The 26,810-nt window shown below is 42.2% G+C and overlaps 1 protein-coding gene, 1 long non-coding RNA gene and 2 pseudogenes across 26 annotated transcripts in view; 2 read left to right on the forward strand and 2 right to left on the reverse strand.

The window, feature by feature from the left end:
- ZBTB44 (zinc finger and BTB domain containing 44) overlaps positions 1–22,460 on the reverse strand; it is an 85,903-nt gene extending 63,443 nt beyond the window's left edge. For 20 of the 24 annotated variants that reach the window (XR_013404430.1, XM_077964688.1, XM_077964687.1 and 17 more), the window contains exon 1: positions 21,910–22,460. The gene's annotated coding sequence lies outside the window, so the exon portion shown is untranslated. Of the gene's footprint in view, positions 1–21,340; positions 21,458–21,909 lie in introns of those variants that run through there. The other 4 variants (XM_077964700.1, XM_077964699.1, XM_077964684.1 and 1 more) reach the window with 3 other exon arrangements.
- On the forward strand, positions 1,727–4,168 carry LOC715458 (ATP-dependent RNA helicase DDX18-like; annotated as a pseudogene).
- On the reverse strand, positions 12,251–12,328 carry LOC114672585 (small nucleolar RNA U3; annotated as a pseudogene).
- LOC144334496 (uncharacterized) overlaps positions 22,035–26,810 on the forward strand; it is a 47,905-nt gene continuing 43,129 nt past the window's right edge. For both annotated transcript variants that reach the window (XR_013404431.1, XR_013404432.1), the window contains exon 1: positions 22,035–22,146. This is a non-coding gene — a long non-coding RNA (uncharacterized LOC144334496). The remainder of the gene's footprint in view (positions 22,147–26,810) is intronic.

A 26,810-nucleotide genomic window follows, 5' to 3' on the forward strand; every position in this document is an offset into this window, starting at 1 on the left:
TAAAAAATTAGCTAAGTGTGATGCCGTGCGCCTGTAGTACCGGCTAGACAGGAGGCTGAGTGAGGCAGGAGGATCACTTGAGCCTGGAAGGTCAAGACTACAGTGAGCTGTGATTTCACCACTGCACTCCAGCCTGGATGACAGCAAGATCTTGTATCAAAAAAAAGACCATCTGGCCGGGCATGGTGGCTCACGCCTGTAATCTCAGCACTTTGGAAGGCCAAGGCAGGTGGATCACCTGAGGTCAGGAGTTTGAGACCAGCCTGGCCAACATGATGAAACTCCATCTCTACTACTACTACTACTACTACTACTACTACTACTACTACTAAAATAATTAGCTGGGGATGGTGGTGCACACCTGTAATATCAGCTACTTGGGAGGCACAGGCAGGAGAATCGGCTGAACGTGGGAGGCAGAGGTTGCAGTGGGCCTAGACTGCATCATTGCACTCCAGCCTAGGCAACAAGAGCGAAATTCCAACTCAAAAAATAAAAAAAATAACAAACAAACAAACATTTTATAACTAGTCGTTTTTCAATGAAACAAAGATTCTAATCATTTTACTCTATGAATAAGCCCTTTCTATTTCAGAGATTTGAAAAAGTAATGGAGAGTTATCAATAAATCAATTAATTCAGAAACATTAAACGATTAGAATTTCCTCTCCTTGCTGGTAGTCACCAAGTCATGCTGATTGTTACTTTCCACATCAAGGGAAGATAAATTAATATATATTGAGTAACTCCCACCAAGTGTCATTATCTCACTCTGGACTCACAAATTCACAAACCTGGTAAAAGGATATTTTAAATCCAGTTATAGGCCAGGCACGGTAACTCACGCCTGTAATCCCAGCACTTTGTGGGGCCGATGGGTGGATCTCTTGAGGCCAGGAGTTTGAGACCCCATCTCTACTAAAAATACAAAAATTAGCTGGGTGTGGTGGTGCACGCCTGTAACCCCAGCTACTACTCGGGAGGCTGAGGCACAAGAATTGCTTGAACCTGGGGGGCAGAAGTTGCAGTGAGCTGAGATCACACCACTGCACTCCAGCCTGGGCAACAGAGAGAGACTCTGTCTTTAAAAAATAAAAATAAAAATAAATCCAGTTTTAAAGGAGGAGACAGAAAATCAGATTAAATTGTCCACAGCCCTTTAGCTAAGTAACAAAACCAGGATTTACACAAAGGTCTATATGACGCACCCCCCCAAAAAAATCTTCATTTCCCAGTTATTTTTCCCACCCCCTTATGCTGTCATTTATAATAATTTAACCCATTTATGCCAGAGGTTGCAATTATTTGAATTTTTGCAATCAGACCTTAGCGGTGACCTTCAGCAGGATAGAAATAACTCCCACATGCTTAGGGTTCCAATAATGTAACGGTAGGCATAAATGGGTTAATCACAGTACTTAAGGGATATCTGCTATTCACATCATATTATTGTATCTAGAAAGAATGACTGAATAGAAGGCCTATCTATCTTATTCATCCATGTGGCTCCTTACACGAGCAAGTAAAATTCAAGTCAGTTTTAGTCAACTAGCATTTAAAGAGCTCCTTGTTTTCCCTAAAGAGTTTTTAAGTGTCCACACCAAGCACTCAAGAGTTCAACTGCATATATGCTTTAAAATATGTACACAAGTGGAAGTAACATCAGCCTCGAGAACTGAGTAGCTGTACTGTGTGGCGTTGTGGTCTAGGCACTTCTTGGACAGCAATGTCTCACCTGCCGATGAAACACTCCTGCGCAAGAAGATCAAGAAGCAGAAACTCAAATTGCGGCACCAGAACCTAAAGTTGCAGGGGCCTCAAATCTAATCGTCAGAAACTCAAAATGGAGATGTGTCTGAAGAAAAAATGAGAGGTAGAAAGGTTAAAAAATCAAAACACTCTATGAATGTGGGCTTATCACAAGCTCAAAATGGAGACGTGTCTCAAGAAGCAGTGGAAAATATAAAAGCTAAAAAATCTCCCCAGAAATCCACCATATTAACCAATGGAGAAGCAGCAATGCAGTCTCCCAATTCAGAATCAAAAGAGAAAAACAGTGAATGATGCTGGGACTGATACAAAAAAAGCAAAAACTTAAAACAGAAGAATCTGAAGAAGAAAGTGCTGAGACTCCTAAAGAAACAGAAAATAACGTGGAGAAGCCAGATAATGATGACGACAGTGAGGTGCCCAGCCTACCCCTGGGACTGACAGGAACGTCTGAGGATACTTCATTTGCCTCTCTATGTAATCTCGTCAATGAAAACACTCTGAAGTTTAAAAAAAAAAAAGGGTTTTACAAACATGACTGAAATTCAGCATAAAAGTATCAGACCACTTCTGGAAGGCAGGGATCTTCTAGCAGCTGCAAAAACAGGCAGTGGTAAAACCCTGGCTTTTCTCATCCCTGCAGTTGAACCCATTGTTAAAATTCATGCCCAGGAATGCATCGGGGGTCCTTGTTCTCTCACCTACTAGAGAACTAGCCATGTAAACTTTTGGTGTTCTTAAGGAGCTAATGGCTCACCACGTGCATACCTATAGGTTGATAATGGGTGGCAGTAACAGATGTGCTGAAGCACAGAAACTTGCTAATGAGATTAACATCATTGTGGCCGGCCGGGCGCGGTGGCTCAAGCCTGTAATCCCAGCACTTTGGGAGGCCGAGACGGGTGGATCACGAGGTCAGGAGATCGAGACCATCCTGGCTAACACAATGAAACCCCGTCTCCACTAAAAATACAAAAAAATTAGCCGGGCGTGGTGGCGGCGCCTGTAGTCCCAGCTACTCGGGAGGCTGAGGCAGGAGAATGGCGGGAACCCGGGAGGCGGAGCTTGCAGTGAGCCGAGATCGCGCCACTGCACTGCAGCCTGGGCGGCAGAGCGAGACTCCGCCTCAAAAAAAAAAAAAAAAAAACATCATTGTGGCCACACCATGTCGCCTGCTGTACCATATGCAGAATATTCCAGGGTTTATGTATAAAATCTGCGGTGTCTGGTTATTGATGAAGCCGATCGTATCTTGGATGTTGGGTCTGAAGAGGAATTAAAGCAAATATTTAAACTTTTGCCAACACGTAGACACACTATGCTCTTTTCTGCCACCCAAACTTGAAAAGTTGAAGGCCTGGCAAGGATTTCTCTGAAAAAGGACCATTTTATGTTAGTGTTGATGATGATAAAGCTAATGCAACAGTGGATGGTCTGGAGCAGGGATATGTTGTTTGTCCTTCCGGAAAGAGATTCCTTCTGCTCTTTACATTCCTTAAGAAGAACTGAAAGAAGCAGCTCATGGTCTTCTTTTCATCTTGTATGTCCGTGAAATACCACTAAGAGTTGCTGAACTACATTGATTTGCCCGTCTTGGCCATTCATGGAAACCAAAAGCAAAATAAATGTACAACCACATTCTTCCAGTTCTGCAATGCAGACTTGCGAACACTATTGTGTATGGATGTGGCACCAAGAGGACTGGACATTCCTGAAGTCGAATGGATTGTTCACTATGACCATCTGGATGACACTAAGGAATATATTCATCATGTGGGTAGAACAGCCAGAGGCCTAAATGGAAGAACGCATGCCTTGACCATTTTGGGCCCAGAAGAATTCGGTTTTCTTCGCTACTTGAAAGAATCCAAGGTTCCATTAAAGTGAATTTGACTTTTCCTGGTCTAAAATTTCTGACATTCAGTCTCAGCTTGAAAAATTGATTGAAAAGAATTACTTTCTTCGTAAGTCAGCCCAGGAAGCATTTAAGTCATACATACGAGCCTATGATTCCCATTCTCTGAAACAGATCTTTAATGTAAATAACTTAAATTTGCTTCAAGTTACTCTGTCATTTGGTTTCAAGGTGCCTCCCTTTGTTGACCTGAACGTCAACTACAATGAAGGCAAGCAGAAAAAGCGAGGAGGTGGTGGTGGATTTGGCTACCAGAAAACCAAGAAAGTTGAGAAGTCCAAAATCTTTAAACACATTAGCAAAAAATCATCTGACAGCAGGCAGTTCCCTCACTGAACACATGCCTTTCTTTTATCTTGAATAACTGTTCTAAAATGAATTTTTTTCCCCTTGATTTAACAAGATTTTTGTAGCCTTTAGAATTTAAACTTATCTAACAAGAGTATAAATTGACTTGGGTTGCAAGCATTGAGTACTGTATTTTTGGGATATAAAACAGGTCTTAATTTTCTTAGTTGCCCAAGGGCAGAGCAAGAATATCTGGTCTTTCTTGTGATTATATAATATTTTAATTTTAAATATCCCTCCCTCATACACACAAATGTATGTTACTGTTTTAATATAATTAAATTTTTGTACCTTTTTAAAAAATATGTACACAAGCACAGTGGCTTTCTCCAACTTACCTCTGCACAAGCAGTTAACTTTATATATGTCTTGGTATGGGTTGAATTGGGTTCCCTAAAAAGATACGTTGAGATCCTGAACCCCAGTGCCTCAGAATGGGACCTAATCAGGGAAATGGAGTCTTTAGAGGTAATCAAGTTCAAGGGAGATCATTAAGGTGTCCTCGTATAAAGGGGACATTTGTAGACAGACACGCACATAGGGAGGATGCCCCATGAAGACTGGAGTTGTGCTGCCACAAGCCAAGGCACTACCAGAAGCTAAAAGAGAGACATGGAACAAGAGATGCTTTCCTCATGGTCCTCAGGAGGAACCAACCCCACCTATGCCTGATTTCGAACTTCTAGCCTCCACAACTATGAGACAAAAATTTCTGTAACAGCCACCTACTTTGTCATAGTTTGTTATGGTACCCTAGCAAACTAATACATGTTGCTTTTCAAAGTAATGTAAAAATTAAAAACATTTTAATAAACTAAATGTTTTGACTAAAAGGCACAGATTGTCAGAAGAGATAAAAGCATTCTCAAATATGTTTTTTAAATAAGAAATCCACTTTAAATAAAAAGACAGATAGATATATGGAAGAATATATATCATGCAAACAGTATGTACAAGAAAGCTGGAGTTGGCTTACTTTAACACCAGACAAAGCAGACTAAAGACAAAGTATTATCAAAGATAGAAGTGAGTAATAAAAAATGAGTATGCTGGCCGGGCGCAATGGCTCAAGCCTGTAATCCCAGCACTTTGGGAGGCTGAGGCGGGCGGATCACAAGGTCAGGCGTTCAAGACCCGCCTGGCCAACATGGCGAAACCCCGTCTCTACTAAAAAAATACAAAAAAAATTAGCCAGGTGTAGTGGCGCTCACCTGTAACCCCAGCTATTCAAGAGGCTGAGGCACAAGAATCGCTTGAACCCGGGAGTCAGAGGTTGCAGTGAGCCGAGATCACACCACTGCACTCTAGCCTGGGCGACAGAGTGAGACTCTGTCTCAAAAAAAAAAAAAAAAAGAGTCTGCTTCAAAATAAAACACTGACAAAATTAAAGGGAAAGTTAATTCCACAATAATAACTGACGATTGTTTTTTTGAGACAGGGTCTTACTCTGTTGTCTAGATTAGAGAGAGGAGGCACAATCACAACACACACAGCCTGGACCTCCAGGACTCAAGCAATCCTCCCACCTTAGCCTCCTGAATAGCTGGGACTACAGGCGTGCACCACCTCACCTAGCTGATTTTTGTATTTTTTTGTGGCGACAGGGTTTCATTATGTTGCCCAGGCTGGTCTCAAACTCCTGGGGCTCAATGGATCCACCCACCTTAGTTTTCCAAAGTGCTGAGATTACAGGTGTGAGCCACCATGCCTGGCCAAAAGTTGAAGTTTTTTTTTTTTTTTTAAATACTGAGTCTCACTCTGTCGCACAGGCTGGAGTGCAGTGGCATGATCTCTAATGTAATTTACTATTACATTAGACATTCGAATGGGTATGAAGTGGTAAATCATTGATATTTACAGACCATCATTTCTTTCTTTTTTTTTCTTCCCGAGACAAAGTCCCGCTCTGTCACCCAGGCTGGAATGCAATGGCACGATCTCGGCTCAATGGCATGATCTTGGCTCACTGCAACCTTCACCTCCCGGGTTCAAGCAATTCTCCTGCCTCAGCCTCCCAAGTGGCTGGGACTACAGGTATGCACCACCACGCCTGGCTACTTTTTGTATTTTTAGTAGAGACGGAGTTTCACCATGTTGGCAAGGCTGGTCTTGAACTCCTGACCTCAGGTTATCCGCTTGCTTCAGTCTCCCAAAGTGCTGGGATTACAGGTGTGAGCCACTATGCCCAGCAATAGTTGGAAGATTAATAACCCCTCTCTGCAATTATAGAACTGAACCACACACACACACACACACACACAAACCATCAGTAAAGATATAAAAAATCTGCAGCTTGGGAAATATGGTGAAACCCGTCTCCACAAAAAATACAAAAATTAGCCAGACATAGTGGCATGCACCTGTAGTGCCAGCTACTTGGGAGGCTGCGGTGAGAGGATTTCTTGACCCTGAGGGGTGGAGGTTACAGTGAGCCAAGATCAATCCACTGCACTCCCTGTCTCAAAAAATAAAAAAAAGATGTAAAGGGAAATCATCTTAACCAAATTGACATTTACAGCACAGAATATACAGTCTTTTCAAGTGCAAAGTGGTATGTTCACCAAGAAAGATCATATGCTGGGCCATAAGACAAATCTTAATAAATTTTAAAGGAATGAATGCACAGAGCATGTTCTCTCACCGAAACAGAAAAAGTAATAAAATATCAAGAAAGCCCTAAATATCTGGAAATTAAACAACACACTTCTAAATAATAACCCATGGGCTGGTCAAATAAGGAATCAACAAAGGAAACTGGATATTTTTAACTGATATCGAAAATATGACAACATCAAAATTTGTGGGATGCAAAAGCAGCACTTAGAGGAAAATCTGTAGCTTCAAAGGATATGTTAGAGATGACGGTCTCCAGGCCAGGCGCGGTGGCTCACGCCTGTAATCCCAGCACTTTGGGAGGCCAAGGTGGGCGGATCACAAGGTCAGGAGTTCCAGACCAGCCTGACCAACATGGCGAAACCCCGTCTCTACTAAAAATACAAAATTTAGAAGGTCATGGTGGCGCGCACCTGTAATCCCAACTACTTGGGAGGTTGGGGCAGGAGAATCACTTGAACCCAGGAGGCAGAGGTTGCAGTGAGCCAAGATGGTGCCATTGTACTCCAGCCTGGATGACAGAGCTAGACTTTGTCTTGGGGGGAAAAAAAAAAAAAAAAAGAAATGATGGTCTCTAAATATCATGACTTACCACCTCATAACCATTTGAATGTCTAATAGTTAAAAAAAAACAAAAACAAAATAACAAGTCTTGGCAAGGATGTGGAGAAATTAAAATCCTTGTGCACAGCTGGTGGGAATGTAAAATGGTGTAGCCACTGTAGAAAACAGTATAGTGGTTCCTCAAAAAATAAAAAATAGAAATTATCATATGATCCAGCAATTTCACTTCTGGGCAGATACTCAAAAGAAGTGAAAGCAAGCACACACCAGTATTTGTACATTAATATTCAAAGCAGCATTATTCACAATAGCCAAAAGGTAGAAGCAACCCAAATGTCCACAAGAGATGAATGAACTAATGAAATGTGGCATAAATACACAATGGAATATTATTCAGCCTTAAAAAGGAAGGAAATTCAGATATATGCTGCAACACAAATGAACCCTGAAGACATTATGCAAGTGAAATAAACCAATAATTAAGGAACAAATACCATATGATTCCAATTGCATGATGTAGTTACAGGACACTCAAATTCAGAGACAGAAAAGTAGAAGGGTGGTTGCCTGGGGATGTGGGTAGAGAGGGATGGGGAGTTACTGTTTAATGAATACGGAGTCACACTGCTGAAAGATGAAGAGAGTTCTGAAAGATGGGTGGGGGTGATGGTTGTGTAATAATGTGAATGTACTTAATGCCACTGAACTGTACCCTTAAAAATGGTTATGATAGCAAATTTTATGTTACGTGTATTTCACCCCCCCACACACACACATATCAGTGGTCTATACGTCTACCTTAGCTAGAAAAAGAGCAAAGAAAACCCAAAATAAATAGACAAAACAAAGCACAGACATAAATTAAACAGACAAGCCATAGGAAAAATTAAAGCCAAAACTTGGTTCTCTGAAAAAAATAAGCAAAATTGATAAATCTTTAGCTAGACCAATTAAGAAAAAAATGAAGAGGAAAAAAGTGAAGGTGGGGTAGCAGAAGGGAAACCTGTGAAAGAGATAGATATACAGAATAACCAGCACGGCAGGAGTTACTTCAGAAACCAAGGGTACAAGGTATTTCAAGGAGTAGTGACTGACAGTGTCAAATGCAGCTGACTGGTCAAATAAGATAGAAACCAAAGTCTATTTGATTTAGCCACAAAGGAGTCACTGATGACCTTATAATAGCACATAAGAAAAAAGTAGAACAGTTAGAAAATTGCCATAGAAAAGGAAAGAATATACAGACATGAGGAAGTGAAAACCGTGAGTAAAGACAATTCATCATAAAGTAGCTAGGTTCTAAAAATACAGCAAGGGGGTTAGCTAGACAGAAATAAGGGGTCAAGAGAGTATACTGATTTTTTACAGAATGGACAAGCTAGAACATGTTTTTTTCCTTTGTTTTTCTCTAAGATTTTTTTTTTTATTAAAGTAAAATATAAAGAGAATGTTTTGATTTTTGTCGGAAAAGACATAGAAAAGAGGGAAAGGTTAAAGACACAGGAAACGGGTGATAACAGATGGTATGAGGTCCCTAGATAGGTAGAAGGAAATGGGATTCAGAGGATGAGTGAAAGGATTGGCCTTAAACAGGAGGAAGACCAGGCTGGGGACATGGGGAGAGGAAAGAAAGAGTACAGCTATAGTTAAGTTTATTGGTGGGGTGGTGAGAAGTAGCTAGAGTTCTTGTCTGGCTTTGGCTTTACTCCTCTTTCAAGTTATAAGAAGAGGTAGACTCCTGAGAGAAGAGATGATGAAGCAGAATTGTCAAGACAATGAAACATAAAAAATAACATGTGGAGGCCAGGTATCCTGGCTCAAGCCTTTAATCCCACCACTTTGGGAGGCCAAGGCAAGCAGATCATGTGAGCTTGGGAGTTCAAGACCAGCCTGGGCAACATGGTGAGACCCCGTATCTACAAAAAATATAATAATCCGCTGCTTGTGGTGGTGTGCATCTGGGGTCCCAGCTACTTGGGAGGCTGAGGTGGGAAGGTGGCTTGAGCCCAGGAGGCAGAGGCTGCAGGGAGCAGAGATTGTGCCACTGCACTCCAGCCTGGGCAATGGAGCCAGATTCTGTCTCAAATAAATAAATAAATAAATGTGGAGAAAAAAATAAACCAGAAGGATGTCTGATAAGAGGCACTGAAGATCCAACTGCTTTGAACCATTTTATATTAAAAGTAATAACAATAGGCAAGGTGCGGTGGCTCATGCCTGTGATTTCAGCACTGAGTTGGGCAGGCTGCTTGAGCCCAGGAGTTTGAGACCAGCCAAGGCAACACGGCAAAACCCCATCTCTAGTACACAAATTAGATAGGAGTGGTGGAGTGCACCTGTAGTCTCAGCTACTCAGGAGGCTAAGTTGGGAGGATCTCTTGAACCCGGTGAGCCCAGGAGATGGAGGCCATAATGAGCCACGATCACACCACTGCACTGCAGCTTAGGTGACAGAGGGAGACCCCGTCTCAAAAAAAAAAAAAAAAGTAACAATAATCATTAGCTTATAGTTAATACTTACATAGTACCCAGTACGTGCCAAGTCTTGTTCTAAGTACCTTTTACATATTATGTAATTTAATTTTCACATAACCTTTTGTGATGGCTATCACCAGGTATCTCCATTTTACCAATGAAGAAAAGGCAGCATAGACAAGTTAAGGAATTAGCCACACAACAGGTAACAGAGTTAAGATTTGAACCCAGCTAGCATGCTAATTGGTGCTCCTTACACTATGCTATACTGCCTCTCAAAGTAAAGCTAGGTAAAACTAGTGGCGGAAAGTAGAAAGAAGGAAAAAACAATACCAAGTGGACCCAAAGACAAAGAGAAGCAGTGATTCCTGTAAATAAAAATAATTCTCTTGGAAGAATGGCTTAGTTTTTATACAGCATGTGAAGTGCACCAAAGATAAAAGAAACCGTCCTGATTCAGTAATGGAAAGCCATAAAAAGGAAATGAGCAGTGGGAAGGTCCAAAGCAGAAAGTAAGAAAAGCAAAGAGCCAAAGAAAAAGTAAAACCCACAAAAAATGGAAGAAGGAGAAAAAGCTGTAAGTAGAAGAAACACATACACACATCAGTAACCACCACCAGTAAAAAAGTGAAACGAGGGTCGGGGTGATGGCTCACACCTATAATCCCAACACTTTGGGAGGTCAAGGTGGGTAGATCACCTGAGGTCAGAAGTTCGAGATCAGCCTGCCTAAAATGGTGAAACCCCATCTCTACTTAAAAAATACAAAAATTTGCTGGGCGTGGTGGTGCACGCCTGTAATCCCAGCTACTCGGGAGGCCGAGGCAGGAGAATCTCTTGAACCAGGACAGTGCAGGTTGCAGGGAGCCAAGATTGCACTGTTGCACTCCAGCCTGGGCGACCAGAGTGAAATTCCATCACACACACCCACACACACACACACAAAAGTGAAATTAAAGCAAAATAAGTAAATCTAAGTCCCTGAAAAACTTATTCTTTATTTTCTTATCAACAAGCACGATTATTTAATAAAATACACTACTGGATATGCTTGCCTGCCAAGAATAGGCAAGGATCAGATACCCAACAGGTTAAGACCTGAATAAAAGAAAATAATTTTTAAAAGGAATCATCTAAAGTTGTTTCAGAAGCTAGAGGGTAGTAGTTCCACAAAAACTAGATTCCAGAGACTCACAGTCTTAGTTACATGTTGCCAAGATGTTTGTAGTTATGCTGAGTGTGTGAAAAACTATCAAAACCAAATCAACAGCCAATCACTTCAGCATTAAAAAATACACACCAAGGCTGGGCACAGTGGCTCACGCATGTAATCCCAGCACTTTGGGAAGCCGAGGCGGGAGGATCACCTGAGGTTGGGAGTTCGAGACCAGTCTGACTAACATGGAGAAACCCCGTCTCTATTAAAAACACAAAATTAGCCAGGCGTGGTGGTTCATGCCTATAATCCCAGCTACTCAGGAGGCTGAGGCAGGAGAATCGCTTGAAGCCGGCAGGCGGAGGTTGTGGTGAGCCAAGATGGCGCCACTGCACTCCAGCCTGGGCAACAAGAGCAATACTCCGTCTCAAAACAAAACAAAACAAAACAAAACATATCATTTAATACCTGTAGAAGGGTAGCAATATCCTGAAGTAACAGAATACCAAAATTGTAAAAAGGCCAGGTATCAAACATCTGTAATTTTTTTTTTAAAGCTATATAAGAAAAGTATTAAAAGGGAAGAATGTTCAATGTGGAGACACGAAGGATGTTATTCTCTAAGAGTGAGACATTAATAAGCTTCACCCACCCATTTCACTCTTGCAAGACAGAGTAATCAACATGAAATAACATGATAATACAAGTCAGTGATTTACTCCAGGGTAAGTTATGTAAAAATGTGACAGCCAATATCAACGTTGTAACTAATAATATTAGTGAAAACATTAACACTCAACGTGGCCTTTAAGCAGAAGTATAATACAAATCCAATGTATTTTTTTCATTTTTAAAGGTACACATACAATCACTATTTTAAATCCTATAGCTTGGAATATTTCTAGCTCATTGCTTAAAATGGGGTGAAGTATTTCTAATATAAAGAACAAAGAAAAACTAACGTAACTTTAAGCTTAACAGGAGATAAATTTTAAACAATTATTCTGAAGTACCAAGGACTATCTGTTACAGTTGTGAATGTGGTAGCACTTAAAAAGCAAAAACACCCCATAATGCCTATATAAAGAGGATATTCAACAGGAGTTACAAAATGTCAGGAAACCACAGGCGGAAATTTGATATATGAAATATTTATAAGAGTATTAAAAAATCATATTGGAAGGAGCTTAATTAGAAGCCTCCTAAGTAATGAGGGAATCCTCTTTACAACAGTCTTTAATGCTTGACCATTTTCAGTGATAAAAGACTAGGAAGAATTAATAAATTTTTCAGAGGACTGTTGTACACAGACATGGAGGATACAGCATGCTACTGGTTTTTATACAGCTGCCAATACTGCTTTATAATAAGAATATATATATATTTTTCTTTTTTTAAAAAAAAGATTGATTTTTCCAGTGCTCTATACATTCAGAGAAACTTCTCTAGTAACAAACTACAGAAATGATCCCTGAATGTATAGTCCTAAAAACATATTTTTAATCAGTAACATTTTATTATGAAAACTTTCAGATACAGAAAAATTTAAAGAATTTTATACCAAGCTGCAAAGGAGGAAGTCAAAACTGTTGCTGTTTGCTAACGATATGAACATATACCTAGAAAACCCTAAAGACTCATTCGAAAAGCTCCTAGATCTGATAAATGAATTCAGTGAAGTTTCAGGATACAAAATTAATGTACACAAATCAGCGGCACTGCTATACACCAATGATGACCAAGCTGAGAATCAAATCAAGAACACAATCCCTTTTACAACAGCTGCCAAAGAAAAATTAAAATACTTAGGAATATATCTAACCAAGGAGGTGAAAGATCTCTACAAGGAAGACTACAAAACACTGTTGAAACAAATCATCAATGACGCAAACAAATGGAAACTCATGGACGGGTAGAATCAATATGGTGACAATGACCTTACTGCTAAACGCAATCTACAGATTCAAAGCAATTCACATCAAAATACTATCATCATTTTACAGAACTAGAAAAAAAATTCTAAAATTCATATGGAACCAAAAAAGAGCCTACATAGTCAAAGCAAAACTAAGCAAAAAGAACAAATCTGGAGGAATGACATTACCTGACTTCAAACTACACTACAAGGCTATAGTTACCAAAACAGCACAGTACTGGTGTAAAAACTGGCATGTAGACTGATGGAACAGAATAGAGAACCCAAAAATAAAGCCCAATGCTTACAGCCAACCGGTCTTTGACAAAGCAAACAAAAACATAAAGTAGAGAAAGGACACCCTATTCAACAAACAGTGCTGGGATAACTGGCAAGCCACATGTAGAAGAATGAAACAAGATCTTCATCTCTCAGCTTATATAAAAATCAACCCAAGTGGATCTAAGGCCTGAAATCCTAAAAATTCTTAAAGATAACATCAGAAAAACTCTTCTAGACATTAGCTTAGGCAAAGAATTCAGGACCAAGAAACCAAAAGTGAATGCAACAAAAGTAAATAAATGGGACCTAATTAAAACTAAAAAGTTTCTAAACAGCAAAAGAAATAATCAGCAGAGTAAACAGACAACCCAAAGTGGTATAAAATTTTTGCAAACGATGCATCCAACAAAGGACTAATATCCAGAATCTACAAGGAATACAAACAAACCAGCAAAACAACAACAACAACAACAAAAACAAAAAACCCCACCAATCTCATCAAAAAGTGGGTAAAAAAAACCATGAATAGACAATACTCAAATGATATAAAAACAGCCAACAAACACATGAAAAAATGTTTAACATCTCTAATTATCAGGAAAATGCAAATTAAAACCACAATGAGATAGATACTACCTTACTCCTATAAGAATGGCTATAATTTAAAAATTAAAAAATAATAAATATTAGCATGACTGTAGTGAAAAGGGAACACTTACACACTGCTGGTGGAAATGTGAACTAGTACAGCCACTATGAAAAACAGTATGGAGATTCCTTTAAGAACTAAAGTACGCTGGGTGCGATGGCTGACGCTTGTAATCCCAGCACTTTGGGAGGCTGAGGCGGGAGGATTACGTGAGGTCGGGAGTTCGAGACCAGCCTGACCAACATGGAAAACCCCATCTCTCCTAAAAATACAAAATTAGCCGGCGTAGTGGTGCATACCTGTAATCCCAGCTACTTGGGAGGCTGAGGTGGAGAACTGCTTGAACCCAGGAGGCAGAGGTTGCAGTGAGCCGAGATTGCGCCACTGCACTTCAGCCTAGGCAACAAGAACGAAACTCCACCTCAAAAAAAAAAAAAAAAAAAAAAAAAGAACTGAAAGTAGAACCACCATTTGATCCAGCAATCCCACTACTGGGTATCTACCCAAAAGAAAAGAAGTCATATGAAAAAGACACATGTACACAGGTTTATAGCAGCACAATTCACAATTGCAAAAATATGGCCCATCAACCAATGAGCAGATAAAGAAAATGTGGTTTACACCATGAAAACGGAATGAAATAGTGGCCTTTGCAGCAATTTGGATAGAGTTGTAGGCCATTATTCTAAGTGAAGTAACGCAGGAATGGAAAACCAAATGTTGTATGTTGTCACTTATAAGTGGGAGCTAAGCTACAAGGATGCAAAAGCATATGGACTCTGGGGACTTGGAGGGAAGGGTGGAAGTGGGGTGAGGGATTAAAGACTACACATTGGATACAGTGTACACTGCTCAGGTGACGGGTGCACCAAAATCTCAGAAATCACCACTAAAGAACTTATCCATATAGCCAAAAACCACCTGTTCCCCCAAAACTATCAAAATTAAAAAAAAAAAAAATCAAAGAACAAGCAAAAAAAAAAGAAAAATTATAGTTGAATACCTGAATAGCCATACGTAGATCCTACCATTAACATTCTACTGTAATTGTTTCATCACATACCTATCCATCCATCAATCCATCTTGATTTCTGATACTCTACTTTTAAAATGCCTTTTAAAGCGGTATCTAAATGCAGTTTCTGAAGCAAGGGATCAGAAACTCCCACATCTATTAGAAAGGAAAATGATATACAATCATGCGTGGCATGTGTCCCTCAATGATAGACCACAAATACCACAAGAGTCCCATATTATAATACCATATTATTATTTTTTTTTGAGACAGAGTCTCGTTCTGTCACCCAGGTTGGAATGCAGTGGTGTGATCTCGGCTCACTGCAACCTCCGCCTCCCAGGTTCAAGCAATTCTCCTGTCTTGGCCTCCCGAGTAGCTGGGACTACAGGTGCATGCCACCACACTTGGCTAATTTTCGTATTTTTAGTAGAGACGGGGTTTCACTATACTGGTCAGGCTGGTCTCGAGCTCCTGACCTTAGGTGATCCACGCGCCTCAGCCTCCCCAAGTGCTGGGATTAGAGGCATGAGCCACCACACCCAACCCTGTTAATACCATTTTTTTACCGCACCTTTTCTAGGTTTAGATATGCTTAGATATACGTACACTTTCAACTGTGTTACAAAAGCCTACAGCATTCAGTACAGTAACATGCTGTCCAGATATGTGGCCTAGGAGCAATAGGCTATACCATATAATCTAGATGTAGAGTAGGCCATACCATCAAGTTTTGTCTAAGTACACTTTATGAAGTTTATACAACGACACAATCGCCTAATGACACATTTTTCATAACATATCTCCATTGTAATCTTTGAGGTTGTTACAGCATCTGTCCTGTAGTTCCCTATTCATGGTGACGGAAAATATATTCAATTTTTATGACTGGTTACATTTAGTTGTGAGGTGGAGCAAAGCAGCTAAGTGCTAACTCTAAACAGCCTTGAGTTTGAAACCTGGGCCGGCCACTTACTGTGACACTCTAGGCAAGTCATTTAATGCTTCTAGGTATCAGTTTCCTTACTGCAAAATAAGATACTAGTAGCAATGTCAAAGGGTTAATGTGAGATTTAAATAAGATAACGTATAAAATGTTCAGCACAGCTGGCATACAGAAAGGGCATAACAAATGTTAGCATCATTATCAACACTGCATTAGTTCATTCAGCTTACACAACAGGTTCTAGCTGCTACATGGCTACACATACCCATGCAACTGTTTGTAGTACTCTTTTTCATCACCTTATGTGTTCTAAGAACCTTGGGTAGTATATGTATTTTACTGAGATTAAAGGCAGAATGAGGGTGAATGGGTCCAAGTGCAAGCATTCTCCATCTTCCCACTCCACTCCCTAATGGAACTAGATATTCACTCTATTATTGAAAGCAGTGATTGTGGAGTCCTAATAAGGGAAAAGGAGTCAGGCTGGTGGGAAAAGGGCACAGCAAAAAGAAAAAGCAGATAAGGTATAAGTCTGCCTTTCTTCATGGTCCAAGACACACAGCCCTCCTGCACAAATAACTCACAAGTTTTCCGCACTCAACTTATCACCAGACTCTTGGCTGACAGAAAAATGCAAGCTAGCTCACTGCAACCTTGGCCTTATCAGTACTGCACATAGCCCTCTCTGCAGCACACAGCAGAAGCATCATCCTATAAAATCCCCAGCAAGCCACTGTCTCCTGGCAGTCAGCTTCTCTCTTGCTGATCTGCCCGTTGCACCCTTGCAACCAACCCACTTTCATACTTTCTTTAATAAATCTGCCCTTCTTTACCTACAATTGCCTTGGTAAATTCCTTTACCGCCTGTAACACCAGTCCCAGCTAGTGTGACCTGACACTGAGGATGAACACAGGAAAACACACTACACGCACAGTTTTGCTTTTCAGCACTTGGTTGACAGGAGGCTGATAAATTGCCTAATTGTGCTCTGCTTACTTTACATCTAAAGTAAGCAGAACACTGCTCCCTCTTAAAACTTCATTTGAGATCACGTAATTATGAATTTCTATCAAATTCGGTCCAACCCAAACAAAATGTGTTATCTCCACTGATCACACATCCAAATGCCTTTTTATCTGTACAAAGCATATTTATTCCAGTTTTGTCGTAGATGGAGTCAGCTGGATGCGGTGGCTCACGTCTGTAATCCCAGCACTTTAGGAGGCCAAGGCAGGTGAATCACTTGAGGTCAGGAGCTCGAGACCAACCTGGGCAACATGGTGAAACCCCATCTCTACTAATACAAAAATTAGCTGGGCATGGTGGTACACGCCTGTAATCCCAGCTATTAGGGAGGCTGAGGCAGGAGAATCGCTTGAACCTAGGGGACAGCGGTGCACTACAGTGAGCCGAGATCAAGCCACTGCATTCCAGCCTGGGCAACAGAGGGAGACTGCATCTCAAAAACAAACAAACAAAAAAACGTTCAAAAAGTAGATGGAGTCATAAAACCTCTACCAACTACATGCCTCTTTAAAGACATGATTTAAGTAAAAGCTACAGTTCTACTTTTATGAAATTTTTATTTAAAAATGTGGTATCTAGGCCTATGGCTATAGGCTTATGCGTGTAATCTTAGCACTTTGGGAGGCCAAGGCAGCAGGATCACTTGAGCTCAGTAGTTTGAGAGATCAGCCTGGACAACATAGTGAGAAATCATCTCTATTTAAAAAACAAAAAGAGCCGGACACAGTGGTGTGTGTCTGTAGTCCCACCTACTCAAGAGGCTGAGGCAGAAAGATCGCTTGAGCCCAGAAGTTCTGGGCTGTAGTATCCTATGCCAATTGGGTGTCTGCACTAAATTAGGAATCAACATGGTGGCCTCCTGGAAGTGAGGGACCACCAGGTTGCCTAGTGAGGAGAGAACTGGGCCAGGTCAGAAACAGAGCAGGTCAAAACTCCCATGCTTATCAGTAGCAGCACTGAGTCTGTGAATAGCCACTGCACTCCAGCTTGGGCAACACAGTGAGACCCCTGTCTCTTAAAAAAAAAAAAAAAAAAGTAAGCATGGAATCCACTTCTCTGCTAACTTCTAAAAATTAGTCTTAGTTCTTTCTCTTTGCCAGAGGAAGCAGGATCTAATTTTAAAATTTAAAAGTACTTCTATGTGGCTTCACATAACATATTTGTCTTACTGCTAATTCTTCTGAGCTTGATATGAGAATGTAGTAGATATTAAAAGGATGGTAAAGATAAACACTACTTCATCTTTAAAAAGTAATTTTAATGAGGTTTATCCAAGTATCGCTGTTTTTTGTTTTGTTTTGTTTTGCTTTTGAGACGGAGTCCTGCTTTGTCACCCAGGCTGGAGTGCAGTGGCGCAATTTCGGCTCACTGCAACCTCTGCCTCCCCAGTTCAAGCAATTCTCCTGCCTCAGTCTCCCAAGTAGCTGAGACTACTGGCATGTGCCACCATGTCTGGCTAATCCAACTACCGTTTTTGTTGTTGTTTTTGAGATGGAGTCTTGCTCTGTCGCTCAGGCTGGAGTGCAGTGGCGCGGTCTCGGCTCACTGCCAGCTCCGCCTCCCGGGTTCACACCATTCTCCTGCCTCAGCCTCCCGAGTAGCTGGGACTTCAGGTGCCCAGCACCACACCTGGCTAATTTTAGTAGAGACAGGGTTTCACCATGTTAGCCAGGATGGTTTCGATCTCCTGACCTCGTGATCCGCCCGCCTCGGCCTCCCAAAGTGCTGGGATTACAGGCGTGTGCCACCGCGCCTGGCCTAATCCAAATAGAGTTTTAAAACATTATTTTGACGTCTACACTATTTACATACTTTACATATTCAAAAATAAAATCCTAAGTAAAAACTGAAACCTATGAACCATAACAAATTGGTAGCATAACCAAAGAAAAGTATTTCAAGTGACGCAGTACTCATTATACATTCTTCACACAATACAGTCTAAATATGAAAATGCAAAGAAATCTTAAACTTTATGAAGCTTATTGATATTAGTAATACCAGCACTACAATTTTAAAATGATTTTATGTATACAGTGGGAGAAAGTAAATAGGTTTATTAATTTTTTTTTTTGAGACAGGGTCTCACTCGTCATCCAGGCTGAAGTGCAGTGGGGCATGAACATGGCTCACTGCAGCCTTAACCTCCTGGGCTCAAGCAATCCACCTGCTTCAGCCTCCTGAACAACTGGGAACAAAGGCACACACCACCATGCCTGGTTCATTTTTTAATTTTTTATGGAGATGGGGTCTCATCATGTTGCCCAGACTGGCCTTGAACTCCTGGGCTCAAGCAATCCTTCTGCCTCGGCCTTTCAAAGTCCTGGGATTACAGGCATGAGCCACCGTGCTTGGCCAGCTTATTAATTGAATTAAATACCAAGATTTTCATTTAAGACAAGAAAAACATAGAGTCAAGGAAGAAAAAGTCTGCTTGCTAAATAGGAACTGGAATATCACTCTGAACTCATGATTAAACAAGCAAAAAACTTTTTCTTAGTTCTCTCCTCTCAAAGCACCTAGAAGCAAAGATACTGCAGCAGCAATGAATATGAAAAACATCCAGAACTTGGTTTCTATATATGATTTCTCACTAAAAAGAACCAAGACTCCTTGGATAAACAGCCCTTTCCAGAGGTGAGCAAAGAAAGGATAAGACAGACCCTGGAGTAACTTGTGTCAGAAAGCACTCCAAGGTTAACGGGGCGCAGGGGTGTCAAACACACAAGAGTCTGCCTGAAATGGATCCTACTGACCAAATCTGGGACAATTTGGTCATTAAAAAGAAAAATGACTGTAGCTGGTTATAAAACAAGGAATAAATTAAAATCCATCAGAGTCTGAAGTGGTATCATTCACCCCTCCCCCAAAAAACATCTTGTATGTCATCAATGGGGGTGGCTATTTCTCCAGCTCTTTACTCTGAATATTGAAAAGTAAAGAGATTAAATTTAACATTTAATTTGCATTTTGGGGAAGAACAATAGTTTATTTACCTGCATTTAATGAAGGAAATCTCTTCCTTAGAGAGAATCTCCAATAAAACAACTGATTTAAGCAAAAGTCATCATGGGTGCTAGGCAAAAGGTTGTCAGAACCTGGGTATTTGCTTAGTGTCCCAGTATTACCCCAAGATTACATGTTAATCACAAGCTGGCAAACCACACCTTTACAACAGATCAGCAGTCAGACTTTCATCAAATGGTCACATTTAGCATCATTAATAGTGTGGGAATCTGACATTATGTGCCTCCTATGTTATGCAATAGGAGGTACATAGCATCACCTATTAAATATTTTTGCCAAAGGAAGTTTTACTTTAAGCTAATTAAGCCTTCCTTTACACCTAACTTCCAGTTAATAGGAAATTCGGGGAGAAAGAGGAATAAATGAAATGACATTAGGAGGGCACAAATCCAGAATGTGGGTATATTTTACAAGACAACTGGTTTGGTCAATTAGGTGTCAAGAAAAAAGGAGGGAGGGAACATTCATCCTATTCAATTTCCCCTGCAAAAAGGAGAGGGGATGGATACTCTTCATTTTACAAAAAACACTAAAGACTTAATCACCAAATGCAATCAATGCATGAATCTTGACTGACTACAGCTGGGGGCGGAACCCTCAAAGACACTTTGGAACAACTGAGGAATTTTGAAGATGGAGTTGTTAATTTTAATAGGCATTAATAATGATACTGGGGTTAGTAGGAGAATGTCCCTATTTTGAGGAAACACGTGTTGAAACATTTGAGGATTAAGGTGTTTGCAGCTTACTTTCAAATAATTACACACATACAGAGAAAGACGGGAAACAATATGGCAAAAATGCGAACCACTGAATTGGTTATTCATTGCATTGATTAGCATTTTTATTCATTGCATGAATAACCGATCACAACTGTATAGAACCAACCTCTGCAAGACTAAAATTTTTCATAACAAAGTTAATAAAATTGTACTTCTATTGAGAAGTACAGTAGAAAGTACCCGAAAGTACACCTACACCGGAATTATATTTGGGTTGAAATCTAAACTATCTTACTACTCGTGTGTCCTTAAGGCAAGTTATAATTCTTCGTATCACTGAGTTTGTCACTTCTATAAAATTCAAGTAACAATATCTGCATCACTAGGTTGTTCTGAGAATTAAGTACAAATGCAAAAATGCCAAGCAGTACTGCACAAAATAAATAAATCTGGTTTTCATAATCAATATATTACTAATAATCCCAAAATACAAAACTACAGTACAACGTTCATTATATTCACATTCTATGAGAAGGGGGAACTACATTAGGTAAAATTATTATTAATCCACTGACAGTCCCAGTGAAGTAATGGGGGAAATGAAGATTTATACAGTATTTTTTAAACCCAAGAATTCCAACTGAACACCTAGAGAAAAGGAAATCAAAATTGTGCAGCTTGCTTCCGGTATTAGCCGATCTTCAAATAAAACACTAAGAAAATAAGTGGAAGTTACAGAGAATTTCTTCCTGACTTCAAGACATTATCTACTTACATGCTAAAAAAGAAATTAAGTTTTTGTCTTCATTTCTGTAAGTTCCAAAAAAAGCACACAATTACAGGGTTTTATTCTAAATTCTGCTTGGATTCATAGAACTCACATGGACGCAATTTCCTTTAATCAGTTCTAACGTACCTGTCATTTCTCGAGGTAACCCCTTTTTCTGATTAGGCCAGCAATAAAACGACTAGATGCAGAGTGATCCTCAGGAAGGAAAGAAAAAAAGGTGTTTGTGTGTGTGTGTGTGTGTATATACACATACATATATATATATATATATATATTTTTTTTTTTTTTTAAAGAAGTGCCATCTTTTTCTTTCCTGTACCAGAGAAAAAGCAAAAGGGGAAAGGAGGAGAAAAAAAAAACAGGTCTGAACCTCCCGGGTTCGACCAGGTGAGAGGTGGCAACACCTCCGGCCGCTCCGGGTTAGGGTGTTGGGCAAATGAGCGTGCAAAGGACAGGCAGCTCCCCGGAAGGTCGGGGTAACTGCTCCGGGACCGTGGGGCCCAAGGCCGGTCTCCTCCCAGAAGGATTAAATGCCACCGAGGGGATCCCGTGGGGTGTCTCCCGGCGCGGACCAGGGTGACAGACCCGCTCTCCACTCCCTCCGGCGCCAGGTGGGGGCCACGCGGTGTCAAACCCGGGCAGCGTGCAGGGGCCGCCCCCCGCGCGACCGGAGCCCGCCCTCCCCTCCCCGTTACCTGCGGGCGGCGGCGCCGGGCCCGGAGGCCTGCTGCTCCTCCTCCTTCTCCCGCCAGGCTGGGGCGGCGAGGCGGCGGCGGCGGCGGCGGCCCGGGGGGAGGGGGCGGAGCGCGCGGCTCGCTGCCTCTCTCCTCCCCCGGGAGGCTCAGGGGCCCCTATCTCGGGCCGCCGCGCCTAGGCCCGTGAGCAGCCTGTGGTTGGGGCATGGCGGCACAGCCCACCGGCGTGCCCGCGAGGTGGGAGTGCGAGGAGGCGGGGAGGGAAGCACCCCAGCGCTCGGAGGGGCCAGAGGGGAGGAGCCAGGGGGCCCGGGAGCCGCGCGCGGGCGGCCGTTGGGGACGGTTGGCCGAGGGCAGGCGGCTGTTTGGGGAGCGCGGCGACGGCTCGCGTGTTCCCAGCGGGGCGGGGTGGGGAAGGGGAAGGGGACTGAGGGGAGGGGAGGGGGAGGTTGGGAGGGAGCCGCCGCCGCGCGCTTGCGGGCCGGCGCCGCCGCCGTTGCCGCTCCGCTCACTACAGCCTGTTTGGGGGCACTTTGTTTGTGTCCCACAATGCTCTGCGCGGGCGGCCTGACTGGGGAAGGGGAGGAGAAGGGGGCGGGGCGGAGCGAGCTCGGGGGCGGGGCTCAGGGCGGGGAGGGGAAACGTGATGATTGCGCAAGCGCAGAAAATGGGCCCTCCTGACCGTCGGGACTTGCACTGTGGGTGACTCCGTCTCCTTAGACGGTAGAGCCTGCGTGACCCAGAGAGGCCGTGAGTTTTGACACTGTATTTTTGCATATGTGTTCACAGGTGCAGATTTACGTTCATATGCCCCGTAAGCCCTGTCCCATTTGTCCTTCCTCTAAGCCGTCCTCTTACCCAATTTCCCAATCACACCTGAGAAGCATTTCTCCGCAGGAGTCACGCTTACAGCATGTTTTTTTTATCGAATTAAAAACATAACTCCTATTTTCTCGGGTAGTTTTGTAGCAAGGTCGAAATCGAAACACTTCAGCCCCTCTTCGGCGAGAGAGGTTAGTTGGTAGGGTGCCCATTGTTCACCCATGGAAACAGGCCTGCCAAGGGCCGCCCCGCAGACAGGTGAGCCCGCGCCCCCGTCGTGGGCGGACTGCGACCTGCGGCGGGTGTCTGGAGTGCGTGGCTCCTCGGGCTTCCTCGCAGTGCTTGCTGTCTGCCATTCTAGCACTTGCCTCGGTGACCTGGCAGGACGTGCGGCTCTTGAGATGAGTGGAGAAATGGACTCCCAGGTCCCTCTCGTTCCTCCAACACAGGGACACCTAGAGCTGCTCCAAAAGTATACCTAACTTCTTCCACAACCGTGCATCTGTCATTTTTACTACACCATCACTTACTTCCCTGGCCTTCCCGGAGGAAGTGTGCGGGCCATCGCGAAGTAACCGGTACCGCCCGGGGGTTTTGAAGTTCTTGGTCAACTGCAAAATCAATCAACCTCGGAGTTAAAACTCCTACGGCCCTGAGTCTTGGTTTCCCCTGGCCGGGCGGGCAAGCGCTCTCCGCACCGCCCCCGGAGGTCATACGGGCGCCCGGGCCTGCAGGCGGCAGCGCCCCAGGTGCCTGGGGGCGGGCGGGGTGCAGGCAGGTGCACCTTGGGCGCTTTGTGTTTTCCCACACCTCCAGCTTGCAAACCGAAAGACTTCTTTCCAGAGGGTTCTGTGCGAGGTGGGTGGACGTCCCGCTGAAGTAGAGTGGATTTTCCTTTTGAAACACTTGGCAGCATCTCACATTAATTCACTCTTTGAGAGACAAGCAGCCAAGCACCTGAACACCCTGACTCTTGAAATCTTCTTTAGGAATAAAGGCAATAAAAACAACTTCTGTTTTTATAGTCCTTCGCAGTTTCCAACAAGTTTTCAAGTATGTATAATATTATCTAATCCTCACAGCAACTGTAATGCACAGGTTTTATCACAAGTTTCTATTATTATTCCCACTATCATTTCTATTATTCCCATTTCAGAGATGAGAAAAATCAGAAAGATGCGAATTAGGCCCAGAAACTTTTGCACTAAGATTTGAAGAGGGGAAGAGATAGAAGGCGAAATGCTTACCTGGGAGAGGACTGGCGGCCACAGAGCAGGGCTCAGGAAAGGGCAGGAGCTGGGGCCCTGGTAAAGAATATGTGAGAATCTATGTAGGTGGTAAGCAACTGGACGAGAATCAGGGTGGAAATGAAGTAGTCAAATCCTATCTACCTCTTCCAGTGCCTTTAACAGGATAGTCAGTCAATAAAGACCATGAGGCAAGTCTTTTCTAAGTGTTTCTCCAGGGGCTGCGGTGGCAGCTCTTCAACTACTACACTGACACAAAAATTTGCTTTCTTTTGTAGTACAACTTGAAGTCAGGTAGAGGAATGCCTCTAGCTTTGTTATTTTTGCTCAGAATTGCCCTAGCTTTTCAGGGTCTTTTGTGGTTCCATACAAACGTTAGGATTGTTTTTTCTAATTCTGTGATGAGTGTCATTGATATTTTGGTAGGGATTGCACTGTACCTGTAGGTGGCTTTGGGTAGTATGGATATTTTAACAATATTAATTCTTTCAATGAGATTTCTTTTTTTTTTTTTTTGGTTCTCTTCATCTTCTTTCATCAATATTTATACTTTTCCGGGTAGAGATTTTTCACTTCTTTGCTTATATTTATTCTAGGTATTTTATTTTGCTTTTTTGTAGCTATTGTAAATGAGATTGTTTTCTTGATTTCTTTTTCAGATTGATGGCTGTTAGTATATAGAAAATCAACTAGGCTGGGCACGGTGGCTCACGCCTGTAATCCCAACACTTTGGGAGGCCGAGGCAGGCGGATCACGAGGTCAGGAGTTCAAGACTGGCCTGGCCAACATAGTGAAACCCCGTCTCTACTAAAAATACAAAAAAATTAGCTGGGTACGGTGGCATGTGCCTGTAGTCCCAGCTACTCAGGAGGCTGAGGTGAGAAATCGCTTGAACCCAGGAGGCAGAGGTTTCAGTGAGCCGAGATGGTGCCGCTCCAGCCTGGTGACAGAGCAAGACTCCGTCTCCAAAAAAAAAAAAGAAAAGAAAAGAAATTGATTTTTGTATCCTGCAACTTAACTGAATTCGTTCATCAAAGTTCTGAGAGATGGAGTCTTTAGGTTTTTCTAAATATAAGAACAAGTCATCTGCAAGCAAGGATAATTTGACTTCTTCCTTTCCAATTCAGTTGCCCTTTATTTCTTTCTCTTGCCTAACTGCTCTGGTGAAGCCTTCCAGAACTATGTTGGATAGGAGTGGTGAAAATGTGTATCTTTGTCTTGTTCCAGATCTTAGTGGTGAAAATGTGTATCTTTGTCTTGCTCCAGATCTTAGTGGAAAGGCTTTCAATGTTTTCCTGTCTAGTGTGATATTAGCTGCGGGTTTGTCATACATGGCTTTTATCATTTAAAAACTTTTTTTCCCTTAGATTATTCCCTTGTCTCCTCTGCTTTTCCCACTTAAAAAATTTTTTTTGGGAGACAGGCTCTCATTGTGCCATCCAGGAGTGCAGTGGTGCAATCATAGCTGAATACAGCCTCAAACTCCTGGGCACAAGCATCCTCTGGCCTCAGCTTTCCAAATAGCTAGGACTACAAGCGTGCCACCATGCCTGGCTAATTTTAAAACTTTTTTGTAGAGATGGGTCTTGCTGTGTGAACTCGGGCTCAAGCGATCCTCCCGAAGTGCTGGGATTACAGGCTGAGCCTTTTCCTGCTTTTCTTTCTCATTTAACATTTAAATATTTTATCATCCTTCCACTCCACCCCCACCTCAGATCTGAAGATTTTATTAACTAACAGGTGACTGTGAGGCCCTTAAGAGTTCAATGCTAGATGCTTGGAGAGGGTGTGAGAAAAAATTCAAAGAAGATTAACTTTGCAGGAGCCCTCTTGTCTGTTTTGGCTCTGGGCAGGGTCAGTTTCTGTGGCTTCTGCAGCCTCCCACCTTTTTCCTTCTTGAGCTGGTAGAGACTTGCCTCTGGGTTGCTGGAATATACACACCTTTCTTTGACATTAGGTTAAATAATACTGCTGGGAGGATTTTGTGAAATCAGAATCCTGTACACAGGTGAAACAAACAAATGTAGACAGTGTGAGGAACCTTTAATTATTAACCCGGTGTGGATGATTCTGAGGAATTCAAATTCCAGGCAAATTCCAGGAGTTATATTTCAGCCACGAGCTGTCTGGGGGACTAAATTCTGCAAAAGATGGCACTTCCTTGTGGAAGACCATTAGAACTGAATGGAAACTTAGTTATTTAGTCCAAAAGCATTAGCATTAAGGCATGAATGCTTTCTACCTGCCCTTGCTTCCTTATAGGATTATACAACTACATATATAAAAAATTAAATTTACTCTCTTACCCTAAAATTTATACATCTTCTGGTGTTCACATTTTACCATTTACCCAATGGAGCAGATTGACTTTGCTACTTCATTATTGTATCTCAATTCCAATCCATCAACAAGTCCTGTTGAATCTGTCCCTCTCCACTGCCGCCGTCCTAAAATAAAATGATACTAGCTTATGCCTGGAGAATTATAATACCACTCATGTGGTTTCCCAAATGCATTCTCCCTTTTCCTCATTCTCTACGTGGTCGCCAGAGTTGTAATGCATAGCAGTCATGTCAGCCAACAATGGCTTCCTATTGCTCCCAGGATAAAGTCCCAAACCCTTAGCATGGCTTTCACACCACTACGCAATCTGGGACCTTTCAGTGTCTTGAGCTTCATCTCTTGACTATGCTTTTTCAGGAAACATGCCAGTTGCAGAGGCGGTTTTGTTTTTTCTTTTCTTTGTTTTTTTTTTTTTTTTTTGAGACAGAGTCTCACTCTGTCGCCAGGCTGGAATGCAGTGGTGGGATCTCGGCTCACTGCAACCTCTG

Source organism: Macaca mulatta, chromosome 14 (genome assembly GCF_049350105.2).
Source record: "Macaca mulatta isolate MMU2019108-1 chromosome 14, T2T-MMU8v2.0, whole genome shotgun sequence".
Lineage (NCBI taxonomy): Eukaryota > Metazoa > Chordata > Mammalia > Primates > Cercopithecidae > Macaca > Macaca mulatta.